This window comes from Aotus nancymaae, unplaced genomic scaffold (assembly GCF_030222135.1).
Source record: "Aotus nancymaae isolate 86718 unplaced genomic scaffold, 86718_ANA_hifiasm-v0.15.2.pri h1tg000036l, whole genome shotgun sequence".
In the NCBI taxonomy this organism is placed as follows: domain Eukaryota; kingdom Metazoa; phylum Chordata; class Mammalia; order Primates; family Aotidae; genus Aotus; species Aotus nancymaae.
The window spans coordinates 51845048-51857201 of NW_026988450.1; the positions used below are offsets into that span (position 1 = coordinate 51845048).

General features: G+C 44.3%; 1 long non-coding RNA gene across 3 annotated transcripts in view; it reads left to right on the forward strand.

Moving 5' to 3' along the window:
- The window catches only part of LOC110569302 (uncharacterized), a 28754-nt gene extending 17387 nt beyond the window's left edge, over positions 1–11367 (forward strand). Inside the window, exons 1-4 of one of the 3 annotated variants that reach the window (XR_010345602.1) lie at positions 2948–3815; positions 6124–6370; positions 9688–10147; positions 10866–11367. This is a non-coding gene — a long non-coding RNA (uncharacterized LOC110569302). Of the gene's footprint in view, positions 1–2938; positions 3816–6123; positions 6371–9687; positions 10620–10865 lie in introns of those variants that run through there. The other 2 variants (XR_010345600.1, XR_010345601.1) reach the window with 2 other exon arrangements.
- Positions 11368–12154: the final 787 nt, after the last annotated feature.

Sequence of the window (12154 nt, forward strand, 5' to 3'; positions counted from 1 at the left end):
CTTTCTGTGTTCACTGAAGCAATGGAAGAATAATTACAGCTTTCTTCTTTCACATTTCCATTTCTTGGAGACAGTTTTTGAGGAGAGTATATAAAGAAATCCTCTGTTGGTTAACAGCCTTGAAATTGTGTGTGGATTAACAATTAGTCTGAGTCCAGAGACTGGGGAAATGCTCTCGTGATTGGCTCACATTGCACTCCAGGAATTAACTTGAAGGGATAGACTGTCCCTCCAGGTAGGTGAGGAATGCTCTGGAATCTGTCAGCCTGAGTCTTTTGAAACCCCTTTTGGGTAAAACTGAAAAAGGAGACACACAACCAGATCCCATGCTGACATTTTATCCCTCACTTCTCCACCTTTTTATTTTATATTTTGAGATGGAGTTTCACTCTGTCACCCAGGCTGGAGTGCAGTAGTGTAATCTAGGCTCACTATAACCTCTGCCTGCAACCTCTGCCTCCCATGTTCAAGTGACTCTCCTGCCTCAGCCTCCCGAGTAGCTGGGGATTACAGGCGCACACTACCACACTGGTTAATTTTTGTATTTTTAGTAGAGACAGGGTTTTGCTATAGTGGCCAGGCTTGTCTCGACCTCCTGACCTCAAGCGATCTGCCCACCTCAGCCTCCCAAAGTGCTGGTATTATAGGTGTGAGCCACTGCACCCGGCCACTTCTCCACTTTTTGCTATAAGATTAATAATGTCTTCACCTATTTCAGTTAGGATGAAATGTTAAAAATATGTTTTACTTTTAAATACTTTCATCTGCCAATTACCTGCAGGCTGCCAAGTGTTTATCACTCTAAACCTATTTATTGTTGAGATCTGCCTAATCTTATATAAAATCTTAAACTTAAGAAAAAGAACTTAAAGCAAATTTTTTTTAAAAAAGAAAAACTTTAAAAAGTACTGATGTTACCATGATGCCTGGTCTCAGAGATTCTGATCAGTTGGTCTAAACGCTAGGATTTTTTTTGAGCTGGAGTCTCACTCTGTCGCCAGGCCAGAGTGCAGTGGCACGATCTCGGCTCACTGCAACCTCTGCCTTCCAGGCTCAATCGATTTTCCTGCCTCAGTCTCCTGAGTAGCTGGGACTACAGGTGTGCGCCACCACGCCCAGCCAATTTTTTTGAATTTTTAGTAGAGACGGGGTTTCACCATGTTGGCCAGGATGGTCTCAATCTCTTGATCTCATGATCTGCCTGCCTCGGCTTCCCAAAGTGCTGGGCAACCGTGCCTGGCTGGATTTTTTTTTTTTTTTTTTTTTTTTTTTTTGAGACAGAGTCTCTGTCGCCAGGCTAGAGTGCAGTGGCACGATGTTGGCTCACTGCAACCTCCAACTCCCGGGTTCAAGGGATTCTTCTGCTTCAGCCTCCCAAGTAGCTGGGACTCTAGGCATGTGCCACCACACCCAGCTAATTTTTGTACTTTTAGTAGAGACAGGGTTTCACCGTGTTGGCCAGGCTGGTCTCGATCTCTTAACCTTGTGATCTGCCCTCCTGGGCCTCCCAAAGTGCTGGGATTACAGGCTGAGCCACTGCACCCGCCAACACTAGAATTTTTAAAAGCTCTCCAATATTTATTATTGGGCTCTGCCTAATCTTATATAAGATTATGTGACTGCACATAAGAATCAGTCAGGGAACTTTGAAAAAACACTGATGCTCAGGCCCTATTCCCAGAGATTCTCATTCAATTGATCTGGGTGGGGCTTAGGAATTACAAATTTTTTAAAGCTGTGTATATAAAATCTTATATAAGATTAGGCAGATCCCAATAATAAATATAAGATTTATATTGATATATTTTACCATATATTATATTACATAATATATAATATTGATATTTAATCTTCTATTGAATACAAATATGCATGGACCTTAAATATGTTAAAATGATACTAATGGGTTCTGTGGAAAAAATTTTACTTCCTATTTCCTTGTCCCTGGAAATAGAAGGTGAAAAGTCATCTTAAGGAAATAATCTTATTGTAGCCCTAATTTGCATAGGAGAAAAGTCTTCTTCCCCTAAGTGCAGGGTGTCTACCTTTGAGATTTGAGTAATCTGACAGTGACTGAAGGCTGATAACTCTACCCCAAATTTCACACTGCTGCTGAAAGCCCATACAGAATGGAGGTCCCAGGAGGTCACAAAACCATAGTAGTTAATGGTATATGGAGAGTGGGGTGACTTTTAAGGGCTAAGGACACTCAGCTGGAAACACTCCTGGATTAGTGCATATCCAATCAGGTATCAGCCTTTTTTTTTTTTTTTGAGACGGAGTCTCGCTCTGTCACCCAGGCTGGAGTACAGTGTGTCATGATCTCTGCTCACTGTAGCCTCCACCTCCTGGGTTCATGCTTTATGTCTCTATAGAATTGAGGAAGAAGGTTTTTGTGGCCAGAAGCTTGGGTGCTGGTTTCAAAACGTGGGGACCACCCTTGCAGCTGGCTCTTTTACTTTTTCACTTGACTCTCAGTTTCCTCATCTGCTAGATGGGTTTCTCAGTCTTGGCTACACATAAGAATTGGTCAGGGAACTTTGAAAAGACACCGATGCTCAGGCCCTACTCCCAGAGATTCTAATTCACTTGAGCTGGGTGGGGCTTAGGCATTGCAAATTTTTAAAAGCTGTGTAAGCCAGATTTCTCCAAGGCTTTGCTATCCCAATGTGGTCCCTGGACCAGCAGAATTGGTTCCACCTGGGAGCTTGTAAAACTGCAGCCTCTCAGGCCCTTCCCCAGACCTACTGAATCAGCATCTGGGTTTTAACAAGACCCCGGCCCACCACCAGCTGATTCGTGTCCACATTAAAATTTGGAAAGCTCTGCTCCAAGCTTCCCGTCCTCTCTAACGGACTAGTTTTGTAACCTCTGTTCCTTCCTTCCTGGGCCACCGGGTGATTGTAGTAATCAGTTTCCATGAACTAAGGTTTACCCCACACTGGAAAATTGGTTCTCAGTTTGTGACTGAACAGGATATTGGAATATACCATTGCAAAGTCTTACAAGAAGTTCATTCAGTGATAGTTAATTACACAGTAATTTGGAAGAACATCAAGTCATTTTAGAGTTGTTTTACCTACAGTCCAGAAGCAAAAAAAAAAAAAAAAGATATTGAAGTCTTAACCTACAGCCGATTCTGAAATATTCTGTACTTTGCAAAAACCACAAGTCAGGCAAGCCATTCAGTTTACATTTAAAGCAGTCATACTGCAGAGAAGCTGCTCATGAGAATCACCTGGGAAGGTTTTAAAACTCCTGATATGTAGGCCCCCAACACAGGTCAAATCAATCAGCATCTTGGTAGTTTTTTAAGCTCCCAAGGTGATTCTAATTTTTTTTTTTTGTCTGCAGGATAAAAGTTTATTTCACAAGGTGAGAAGCCAAGGCCAGTGGCGGACCCACACTCGCCAGGCTCTGGGATGCAGGGGATTTGCGTGTGGGAGGGTGCCGCTCCCTAGCAGGATGTCCGACGTGGGTGGGTCCCAGCATGTCTGTCAGCTGTGCCGCTGGCCTGGAGAGGCAGGACGTGCACCCAGCCTATGGCTGCTGGGCAGGGGACCTGCAGGTTAGGCCGAGCACAGTGGCTGCACTCCTGAGGCTGCAGGCTAGGCCATGGTCTGGCGGCTGAAGAGCTCAAGGGTAAGCCAGCTGAGGAAGGCGGGGATGCTGTCCTGGTGCCGCAGGTGCACCTCGATGAGCTCGCCCACCATGCGCAATAACTTGGTCTCCAGCAGCTTCATCTTGGAGCCTGAGGGGCCGGTGGCCTTGAAGATGAGGCAGTTGCCCTGGTGCTCGGCATACAGCGAGGTCAGGTACTGGTTCTCCGTAGTGATGTCGATCTGGTAGCCAGTGAGCCTGCAGCAGGCGACTTTTTAGACATTCTTTCTGTAATGGCCTCCTCCAAGAAAATTTAATACTGCAGATATACTGTCTATCTATTTATGCACGATTTGAAAATATGAATTAAAAGAAATATTTTAAATCGTTTCAGATAATTGTGGATTTTCTTCTTCGATATTATACCACAACCTGAGAAAGTGGCAGTTTCTTAAAGATTAGTTTCAATTTGAAATCTGAAATCATCAATTAACTTTTCAAATTCCATTCCATTACAATCCATCAATCTGTCTTTTAAAAAAGTTTTTTGAGGCGGAGTCTTGCTCTGTCACCCAGGCTGGAGTTCAGTGGCTCAATCTCGGCTCACTGCAACCTTCGCCTCCTGGGTTCAAACAAGGAGGGTTCGTGCCTCAGCCTTCCTGAGTAGCTGGGATTACAGGCACCCACCACCGGGTGAGCCACCTCGCCCGGCCGAAATTTTTTATTGATTTACTTTTTATTTTTATTTTTTGAGACAAAGTTTCGCTCTGGTTACCCAGGCTGGAGTACAGTAGCATGCTCATAGCTCACTGCAGTCTCCAACTCCTGGCTCAGGTGATCATCTCACCTTACCCTCCCGAAGTGTTGGGATTACAGGTATGAGCTACCATGCTCGGCTTGTCTTGCAATTAAAATAAATCTTTTAGCTATATATCAGGAAAATATTGATTGGTTTATTAAGTTGTGATGCTCATCTGAAAGTTGACACGTTTAAATATACAACGTTTCTTAATATCACCATTGATGTCATCCGAAATGTCTTGTCAAGTATTGGGAAGCTCCCAAGTTTACAGTTTTCTAAAATTCTAATTTTTACTTAAAAATTTGAATGTTAGCCAGGCTCAGTGGCGCATGCCTGTAATCCCAGCACTTTGGGAGGCCGAGGGAGGCCGAGGGAAGCCGAGGGAGGCCGATCACCTGAGGTCAGGAGTTTGAGACCAGTCTGGGCAACATGGCGAAACCCTGTCTCTCCTAAAAATACAAAAATTAGCCAGGTGTGGTGGTGGCGTGCCTGTAAATCCCAGCTACTCAAGAGGCTGAGGCTGGAGAATTGCTTGAACCCAGGAGGAGGAGGTTGCCATGAGCGGAGATCACACCATTGCACCCCAGCCTGAGTGACAAGAGCGAAACGCTGTCTTAAAAAGAAAAAAAAATTGGATGTTATTATTGGCCACAAATGCCGTCAGTTCCTTTCCATGAAGTGACATGACAGGCTCACTTTGTTCAAGAAAATGTCTGTTAAATACCCAAGTCTGAATGACCACAGTCTCTTCTCATGTTCTCATTCTTTTTTCAATTTTTTAAATTTTTTTGAGACAGGGTCTCACGTTGTTGCCCACCTGAGTGCAGTGGTGCGATTCTGCTCACTGCAGCCTCAACCTCTTGAGCTCAAGCAATCCTCCCACCTCAGTCTCGTGTGTAGCCAGGATTACAGACGCATACCACCATGCTTGGCTTATTTTTTATTTTTATTTTTTTTGTAGAGACGGAAGTCTCACTATGTTGCCCAGGTGTGTTTTGAACTCCTGAACTCTCCCACCACCTCAGCCTCCCAAAGTGCTGGGATTACTGGCATAAGTCACTGCACCTGGCCAGGTTCTGTTGTTTTAAACCACCGAGTTTGTGGTAATTTGTAACAGCAGCCACGTGAAACAGATACGATGAATATGTCACATTTTGTTTGTCTATTCACCAGGTCATAGGCCTTGGTTTCTACTTTTTGGCTACTGTGGATACTGCTGCTCTAAACATTCGAGTCTTTGTGTGGGCACATGTTTCTCCTTTCTCGTGGATACATACATCTGTGTCCTGGGTTCAAGCAGTTCTCCTGCCTCAGCCTCCCAAATAGCTGGGATTATAGGCACCTGCCATCACACCAGGCTAATTTTTGTATTTTTATACAAAAATTATAGAGATGGGGTTTTACCATGTTGGCCAGGCTGGTCTCAAATTCCTGACCTCAGGTGATCCACCCGCCTCTGCCTCCCAAAGTGCTGGGATTACAGGCGTGAGCCACCGCATCTGGCCAATTCAAATCCTTTACTCACTGTTTTATTGTTGGGTTGCAAGAGTTCTTTACATATTCTGGATGTAAGTCCCTTATCAGACGTATGATTTGCACGTATTTTCTCCCAGTCTGTGGGTTGTCATTCCACTTTCCTGATGGTATCTTCCCAAGTGTATTACTTTTTAAATAGAAATTGTAAATATTTTCTTTGTCTCTGTTGTTTCTGAATGTCTAAGACATAGCAAGTTGAAGAAGCCTTGGCTTTTGGACATTCTGGGACACCTTTCAAGAACACTCAGCCCACACCAGGATTGCCACACACTGACAAGGAAAGGCGTGTCACTCCAGACCTGGGCAAGCAAACTTGGCCACAGCTAGGATTCTAGGCTTCACGGAATATGTGTTTTGCATCAGAGCAGAAGAAACTGGTGATTTTCAGGGTCTTCTGACAGACACCCTGCAGACATACTGCTCAGAGGTGAGGTAAGAGGTGAAACGCAACTCTGGAGGCAGGGTTTGGACACTGGACCAAATTGAGGACTCGCTAAAACAGGGATGGGGTGGCAGCAGCTTTCCATAAGGCGTGCTTAACAGTGTGCCATGTCCACGAATGTTCATTGCAGCACATTTACAACAGCAAAGACTTGGAACCAACCCAAATGCCCATCGATGATAGACTGGACAGGGAAAATGTGGCACATATACACCATGGAATACTATGCAGCTGTAAAAAACGATGAGTTTGTGTCCTTTGTAGGGACATGGATGAACCTGGAAACCATCATTCTCAGCAAACTGACACAAGAACAGAAAATCAAACACCGCATGTTCTCACTCATAGGCAGGTGTTGAACAATGAGAACACATGGACACAGGGAGGGGAGCATCACACACTGGGGTCTGTCGGGGGGGAAATAGGGGAGGGACAGCAGGGGGTGGGGAGTTGGGGAGAGATAGCATGGGGGGAAATGCCGGATATAGGTGATGGGGAAGAAGGCAGCAAATCACACTGCCATGTGTGTACCTATGCAACAATCTTGCATGTTCTTTACATGTACCCCAAAACCTAAAATGCAATTAAAAAAAAAAAAAAAGAGAGAGAAAGGAAAAATAAAAAAGAAGGCCGGGCGTGGTGGCTCACGCCTCTAATCCAAGCACTTAGGAGGCCAAGGTGGGCAGATCACCTGAGGTCGGGAGTTCAAGACCAGCCTGACCAACATGGTGAAATCCCGTCTTAAAAAAGAAAAAAGAGTTAAGCAGCCTCTTCCAAGACCTGGATTTTCCCTGTTCTAGTCCTGGTCGCCTTTGAAGGCTACTTCTTTCAAGACAGAATTTCAGCCTTTTCCTTTCTCTTTGCCTGTTCACTGTTGAGATTCTCAAATATATAATCTTTAAAGAAACAACAACAAAAAACAGTGTGCCATGTCAGTTTACCTTTGCCATGGCAACACCTGGGCATTACCACCCCATTCCATGGTAATGACCCGATGACCCAGAAGTTACCACCCTTTTCCTAGAAATGTCTGCATAAACATCCCCTTAATGTTCATGCAATTACAAGTAGGTATAAATATGCCTGTAGAAGTGCCCTGAGCTGCTGTTGTCAGCGCACTACCTGTGGGCAGCCCTGCTCTGCAGGGGCAGTGACAGAGCTGGAACACTGCCACTTCAATAATGCTCTTCTCTTCTACTACTGGCTCACTCTTGAATTCTTTCCTGGACAAAGCAAAGAACTCTCTGGGGCTAAGCTCCAATTTGGGGCTCACCTGCCCTGCATCAGAGGGACAAGAGTCCCTGGCTGGAAACTTGAGGTCATGAGACTCCTCCAATGTTGATGAAGTCTTAAACTATGACTCCCTCTAAGAGATGATCTCTAGGTTTGATTTAAAAACCTTCAAGATCTCTGTAAACCTTCAAGTATTTAAGTACACACTCTGAAACAAGGAGTTCAGTGCTGTAACACTTTTTTTTTTTTTAACCTGTAGCACTTTTATGGTAGGACATTTTTTGAGTCTAAATAAAGCACCTAGGGACTTACTGAAACTGTATAATGTGGTTATTGTATTAGATGGCGGTAAAATAATGAACTCTTTCTCAATTAAAACACTTTCATTTTATATATGTAATATAAATATAAAAATGTCACATTAATCTGCCATGATTTCTTTTTTTTCCCAATTTTTAATTTTTTCTTTTTGTGAGACAGGGTATTACTCTGTTGCCCAGGCTGAAGTGCATGGCACAATCACAGCTCACTGCAACCTCAATCTCTCAGGCTTAGGTGATCCTCCCACCTCAGCCTCCTGAGTAGCTGGGACCATAGGTGTATGTCAACACATCCAGCTAATTAAAAAAAAAAAATGTGGGCTGAACATGGTGGCTCATGCCTGTAATCCCAGCATTTTGGGAGGCCAAGGCAGGTGAATCACCTGAGGTCCGGAGTTCGAGATCAGCCTGACCAACATGGAGAAACCCCGTCTCTACTAAAAATATCAAAATTAGCTGGGTGTGGTGGCACATGCCTGTAATTCCAACTACTCAGGAGGCTAAGGCAGGAGAATCACCTGAACCCGGGAGAAAGAGATTGCCGTGAGCTGAGATCGTGCCATTGCACTCCAGCCTGTGCAACAAGAGCAAAACTCTGTCTCAAAACAAAACAAAACAAAACAAAACAAACGTTTAGTAGAGATGAGGTCTCACTGTGTTGCCTAGGGACGCCCTGAAGTCCTGGGCTCCAGCAATCCTCCTACCTCGGCTCTCAAAGTGCTGGGATTACAGGCATGAGCCACCATGCCCAGCTTGTGCTGATTTCTTAAACCTTAGTAATATGAAAAATTATTACAGTCTTTGCAACATATTTCTTTCATATGGATAGCTATGAATTTCACGTACCTTGATATTTTTTATTGACTCTGTAATTTCTCCTGCTTGTTACTAGTGGACAGATTTTTTAAACTTTTTGTGTTTAAACCACTTCATCATGATATTACATTAGCGGTTAAGCAAGATGATTGTTTGTTATTGGTTAATTAATATGACAAAGAAACTCCCCTAGCTGAGATTTGTCTGGCCACAGTTTGGTTTGCTCCAGTTTTAACTCTCATTTTGTTATTAAACCTCTATCTAAAGGCTTGGGGAGGAAGGCCTTCACAATTGTTGCATGTGGTCCTTCTTTCTCCCTCCCTCCCTCCCTCCCTCCCTCCCTTCCTTTCCCTTCCCTCCCTCCCTCCCTTCCTTCCCTCCTTCCTCCTTCTCTCTCTCTTTTCCCTCCCTTCCTTCCCTCCTTCCTCCTTCTCTCTCTCTTTTCCCTCCCTTCCTTCCCTCCCTCCTTTCTCTTTTTTCCTTCCCTCCCTCCCTCTCTCCTTTTCTCTCCTTCCTTCCCTCCTTCTTTCCCTCCTTCCTTCCCTCCTTCCTTCCTTCCTTCCTTCCTTTCCTTCTTTCTCTCTTTCTTTCTTTCTTTCTTTTTTTCTGGCAGAGTCTCACTCTGTCATTTAGCCTGGAGTGCAGTGGTATGACCTCAGCTCATTGCAACCTCCACCTCCTGGGTTCAAGCGATTCTCCTCCCTCAGCCTCCCAAGTAGCTGAGATTACAGGTGCACACCACCACAACCAGCTAACTTTTTGTATTTTTAGTAGAGACAGGGTTTCACTATGTTGGCCAGGCTGTCTCAAACTCCTGGCCTCAAGTGATCTGCCTGCCTCAGCCTCTCAAAGTGCTGGGATTACAGATGTGAGCCGTTGCACCTGGCCCGCCCGCCCTTTCTTCCATTTGTTTATTCTCTTCTTTTTCCTTCCTTCAGTGCAGGGAATTTGTAGAGACAAGTTGAAGATACTGTCCTCTGGAAAAGAAGATTCATGGGCATAGGCAAAATGTCATAACCAAGGACACGAAAAAAAAGGACGATTGGTCCACCCTATCTCAGAGAAAATGCAAGCCAGAAGATGGGAACCTTCCACCAACCACTGGCTACACTAAAATCCCTCCCAGGCCCAGGTGCTTCCTTTCTTCTTCTTCTGGTGAAAGACACACCTCTTCAATCAATAGCCAGCATCCTGGCTTCATAGATGATCTCCTCACACTTCTGTGTCTTCGACTTTTTCCCTCTACTGATCTCTACCATCAATATCTGAACATGGTCAGACCGTTCCTACTAAACAAGAAAAATAAGAAAATGAAGGACAAGATCTCCCTGAACCCCACCTCCACTAACGCACTGCAATCCATTCTCCATACAGGAGTCAGAGTGATGGATTGCAAAGGTCAGTCTCATCATGTCATTCCCTCCTGCAAGCCTTCCAGGGCTTCCTGTTGTTCGTAGAATAAAATTCCAAATCCCAACTATGATGGATAACTCCGCAGGATTAGTCCCTCTCCCTCAACCTCTCCTTCTCTTTGTTCTCCCTGGCTCCCTGGACTCCAGTGCGCCTGTCCCCTATCTGTTTCTGGAACCTGCCAAAAGCTTTTCACTTTTACTCTTTTCCAAACAGTTTTCCATACACCATCATAATCTTGAAAAAAAAAAAAAAAGACAAGGCCAAAATCTTAACCTTATCTAAGGCTTATTTTGTCTTAGATAACTTAGCCTAAGATGCCAGATATGGCAGCTCACATCTGTAATTCCAGCACTTTGGGAGGCCAAGGTGGGATGATTGCTTGAGGCCAGGAGTTTGAGAACAGCCTGGGCAACATAGCAAGATCCCATCTCTGCAAAAAATTAAAACATTTAGCCAACTGTTGTGGCACCTGCCTATAGTCTCCACTAATCGGGGGGCTGAGGAAGGAGGATTGTTTGAGCCCAGGAGTTCGAGGCTGCAGAAAAACAAAACCAAACCAATTCAAACCAAACCAAAACAAAAACTTAGCCTCTACTGACCTCTTCATTCTCTTCCCATGACATTCTGTTCCTTCCTTTCCATGTCCTGGTTGTATCAGAATTATTTTGATTTCCCTAACATTCCAGGCGTTTTCCTTCCTCAGGCCTCTATATGAATGCTGCAAATTCTGCTGGAATGCTTTCCCTACACACAGTGCTGCCCCAGCAGCTTCTTCTGTCCTGTTTACCTGAGGTAACGTCTACTTCTTTTTCAGATTTCTGCTTAATAGTCTGAAACTCACCACTTACATTTTCCTTCACTCTCCAAACTAGGTTACTCCTTGGTAAATACAACATCCTACGCTTCCTCTTTGTTAGGATTTAGCAATTTCAAAAATTGAAACAAAGAAAAAAAGATTTAGCAATTTCAGGATTCGCTTTTTAAAAAATATACAGATGGGAGTCTCACTATGTTGCTCAGGCTGGTCTTCAACTCCTGGGCTCCTGCGATCCTCCGGTCTCAACATTCCAAAGTGTTGAGACTATAGGCATGAGCCACTGCACCTGGCCAGGATTCACATTTAATGACTGGCTTTCCCGATTACATTGTGAGCTCTGTGTGAACACTGTGAGCAGACACAGAGGCCAGGTCTGCTGTCTTGTTCACCGTTGCCTCCTTAGCATCTCGAATGCTGTCTGGTTCAAAGTAGTCATTTTAAACATTTGTTGATTAATGGGTTCTTCTAATACCCAATATGTAAAATAGATAAGCTGCGGCTGAATAGAGGGTGCTCAACCCAAAGCCCTGTTTGCACAAGACCCTGCGCGCGCGTGCGCGCGCGCGCGCGCGCACACACACACACACACACACTCAGCTCCTCCCAACCAAGAAACTCTTCTGGCTCTGAAGAACGCAGTTAAGCAATCATGAGTTAGACTAATACAATCATGAGGGCCTAAATTTAAAAAATAACGAGGCAGATTCGATATTTTTGTGGTAGATGTGGCATGTTTTATTCACCAATTAGGCATAAAAAGCAATGGGAGAATGGACAGCTCCCATGTTTCTAACTCCAGAGACAGGGCCCTCTACTCTTCTGAGTTCATTAGACCAGAATGAAAGAGATGGGAAGAGGTAGCTCAGAGCCAAGGAAAGGGATTGCACAGGAGGAGAACAAAGCAATTGTTGCCGTTGAAGCATTCTGTTTACTTTGACTTGTGAAGGAACTATTTTCATTATTTTTCCTAAAACTATGTTCAAACTTTCCTTCTTCATTTTGGGCAAGATTATAAGGTATAGATCGTGTCCTTTCTATCCAATGTTGGCAGCAGCCTGAGTACAGTGGAATGATCGCCAGAAGGCCTGGCTCACCTCGGGGAAATGACATTCTGGAATCCTTAGTTTTCTCATTGGTTAAAAGGTGTATAAAGGAGTGTCTGTAAGAGAATATCA